Source organism: Hipposideros armiger, unplaced genomic scaffold, assembly GCF_001890085.2.
Source record: "Hipposideros armiger isolate ML-2016 unplaced genomic scaffold, ASM189008v1 scaffold_682, whole genome shotgun sequence".
NCBI lineage: Eukaryota > Metazoa > Chordata > Mammalia > Chiroptera > Hipposideridae > Hipposideros > Hipposideros armiger.
This window is the reverse complement of record NW_017732032.1, coordinates 729313-733333: the sequence shown is the minus strand read 5'-3', so window position 1 is coordinate 733333 and position 4021 is coordinate 729313.

Below are 4021 nucleotides of genomic sequence, written 5' to 3'. Positions count from 1 at the left end.
GGCACCCCAAAATTCACCCATTTTAAGTATACAATTAAATGATTTTTAGTAAATTTACAGAATTGTGCAACCATTACAATCATTTTGAACATTTCTATCACTCCCAAAGAGATCCTGCGTGTCCATTTGCAGTCAATCCCCATTTCTATCTCTGGCCTCAGGCAACCACTAAATGGTCTTTCTGTCTCTATAGATTTGTCTTTTCTGGATATTTTATATAAATGGAATCATACATATGTGGTCTTTTGCTTCTGGCTTCTTTCACTTAGCATAGTGGTTTTGAGGTTCATCCATTTTGTAGTATCTATCAGTAGTAGTTCATTCCTTTTTTATTGCTGAATATAATTCCATTGTATGGACACACCACATTTTGTTGACCCATTCACGAGTTGATAGATATTTGGATTGTTTCCACTTTTTGGCTATTGTGAATAATAGTGTTATAAACATTTGTGTACACGTTTTTGTTATTTGTGAATAATGCTGCTATGAACATTTGTGTACAAGTTTTTATGGAAACATGTTTTGATTTCTCTTGGTAAATATCTAGTTGGCAATTGCTGAGTCCTAGGGTAAATCTATGTTTAACATTTTGAGGAACAGCCAAACTTTTCCAAAGCGGGTGTATCATTTTACATTCCCACCAGCAATGCATGAAGGCTGCAGTTTCTTCACATCCTCAACAACTTGATATCACACTATCACAATATCACAGCTTGATATTTCTCTTCTTTTTATTATAGACATTTTAGTAAGATGTGGTTTCAGTTTGTATTTCTCTAATGACTAATGATGTTAAGCAGCTTTTCATGTACTTATTAGCCATTCATATCTCTTCTTTGGTAAAATATTCAAACCCATTTTAAATTGGGTTATCTTATTTAGTTGCAAGAGTTTTTAAATATTCTGGACACAGTCTTTATCAGAAACATGATTTGCAAATGTTTTCTCCCAGTCTGTAGCTTGTCTTTTCATTTTCTTAATGCTGTCTTTGAAGAGCAAAAGTTTTTAACTTTGATGAAGTCCAATTTATTCTTTTATGAATCATACTTTTGGTATTATATATAAGAACATTTTGCCTAACCCAAGGTCACAAAGATTTACTCCCTTGTTTTCTTATTAAAGGTCTATAGTTTTAGCTCTTAACATTTAAGTCTATGATATGTTTTGAGTTTAATTTTTGTGTATAGTGTGATGTAAGGGTTTAACTCCATCTTTTTGCATGTGCATATCCAATTGTCCCAGTACTATTTGTTGAAAAGAATCCTTACCCTATTGAATAGCCTTGGCACCTTTCTCAATAAATTGACCATAGAAGGGTTTATTTCTGGACTCTCTGTTCCATTGATCTATATCTCTATCCTTATGCCAGTACCATACTATCTTGATTTCTGTAGTTTTATAGTACATTTTAAAATAGGAAAGTGTAAGTTCTTTATACTTTTTCAAAATGGTTTCGGCTCTTCTAGAGCCTTTGCATTTCCATATACATTTTAGGATCAGCTTGTGAATTTCTGCATAAAAGCCTGCTGGATTTTTGCTAGGGACTATTTTGAATCTGTATATCAATTTGAGGTGAATCACATCTTCACAGTATTGAGATTTCCAATCCCAGGGGGCCATTCTGCCCAGCCTGTGCTTAGCATTCCAACGCCCCTCACCAAGACAGTGCTGCTCTTCTCCAAGGTCTCTGGAAAGTGTGAAGCTCAGCTGTCCTTGCAGCGAGGCCTGGGCCCTTGCTGTTCACGTGTGCTTCCCCTGCTTCCACTTCAACTACCCAGCCCTAAGCTGACTTTAACCTAAAGTCCCTCTCTGCCCTGTATCAAGACCAAGACAGTTTGTCCTGAGGGTGATGCGATCACTGTTTTTTTAAGAACTTAGTTTTAGAACTAATAAATAACTTCGGAGCCTAGATTCAATCCCATCTCTATCCTTAACCACAGTCCACAAACCCTAAAGCTGTGCTTCTGGCAGTGGTAATTACTGGAGGCTTTTTTTCACTTCCTTCATCATGCAAACACCATATAGTAGCTCTTCATTTCTCCCACTCACCTCAACTCTGGCGCTCACACTTAGGATGTGTGTTTGCATGCGCATCTACTGAAATGCAGTACTTATGAATGTGTGGCTTGTATCTGGAGGCTTCTAAAGTATAGTGTTGCTTTTCATTGGTTCATAAAGAACATAAAAATGATTAACTTTGGGGTGAATCTGTTCTTTTTAACATTTTCAATTACAAGGGGGCATTGTCTACATTTGTTTCAAAGTAAATATATTCTATTAAAATGGCGATATTAATTTCATCTTTGATTGACAGTGGATGTTTCACAGTGGAAAACACATGAGGTGAGAGGCAACACAAGAGTGCCACTGGCTATACTCGACAGCCTTCCTGATTTTGGCTTCTTTTCCCTCCTCTTCTTGTGTCTTACATTGTATCCCCCCTAAAGGATCAGTTCTCTAAATAAAGGTGCTCGCTGCCACTCCCAGGCCTGGAACGCACTGCCCTGTGGGTATCCTCGACTCGTACTTTTTCCTTTCCTTCTTCCCTTTGGATGGAACTTAGAGATCACTGCCTCTGAGAAGCCGTGCTTGACCCTCCCAAGCTCAGATTACACCCCCCACTTTTGCACGTGCTCACATAGCACCCCATGTTGTCTAAACCTGTCACAATGTGTTGGGGACTCTGACACCAAACTTGAATGTTTCTGAACCCTTGTTGTCTGGCCCCAGGCGGAAAGCAGTTATTCTAAGAACTGCCAGTGGGGCTTTAAGGATGGAAATGGAATAGGAAGATGCATTAGGTTCCAGGAAGAATCACATTGTTGAGTCCTCTTGGTCATGTTACATGATCAATTCATTTTCCCTGAGATAGCCCCCCACGTTAGTGAAATAACACAAGTGTAAATACTTTAGACACACTCTGTGTCATGGGAGGAGTGTGCCCTTGGAAGGGTTTTTGTTTGTTTTTGCATCCACATCACTTTCAGATGTTTTGGGATTTGGTATTCTACTAGTTGAGCCCAGGGGACGGGTTCATGAGATTGGGGAAGACAGGAGATGGGAGAAACAAGTGATATGCTCAGGAAAGGGGTTCCCACCAAATGACTACAGATCTGACTTAGCGATGAACAGAAGGGACATCCCTGTGAAGGACTCTCTAGAAGCCATGACATGTTTAAAGAGATTGAAGTTTCCTTGTGATAGCTTTAGGTTTTTGCTTTACTAGGGAAAGGGAGGGAGAGTCAAGCTTGTGAGTCGGGAAGTGCAGAGAGAAAGAGCTGGAGAAATGTGGAGAGGAGGTGACAGACCATAAGGCCAGCAGTTATAATAGGAGAGAAGCTAAGAGGAGCCATTCCAAGTGACAGGTGACTAGCGATGCCCAAGATGTGTGAGCATTAGCCAGGAACCCTCCAACATTCACGAAGACACCAATTTCCTACTAGGCATGCAACATAAAGGCTCAAGTTATTCTATTTGGCTGTTAAAACAAACTTGAAAGCCTGGAAAATTGGAGAACCCATCTGGGATAGGGGCCAGGAAATAATAATGCTTAGGACAACAGCCACCATCCTACTGGAATGTGTCAGTGTACAAGTCTTGGTGTGAACCTGCAGAAGTTAGTACTGATTTGAGGGATACTGATGGACCCTGAGGGACTGAGATGGATTGGACCCCATAATATGCCTTAAAAACCCTAAACAGGGCCGGCCGAGTGGCTCAGTTGGTTATGAGCACGAGCTCTGAGCAACAGGGTCACTGGTTCCATTTCCACATGGGCCACTGAGCTGTGTCCGAGCTGAGCTGCTAACAGGTGGCAGGATGGTTCAGTGGTTAGAGCGTGTGCTCTTAGCAATGAAAAGTTTCCGGTTAGACTCCCGCATGGGGTGGTGGGCTGCATCCCCTTGCAACTAAGATTGAACATGGCACCTTGAGCTGAGCAGCTGCGCGCTGCCAACGGGCGGCTGGATGGCTCAGTGTGCAACAGGGTTGCCGGTTCAACTCCTGCATGGGATGGTGG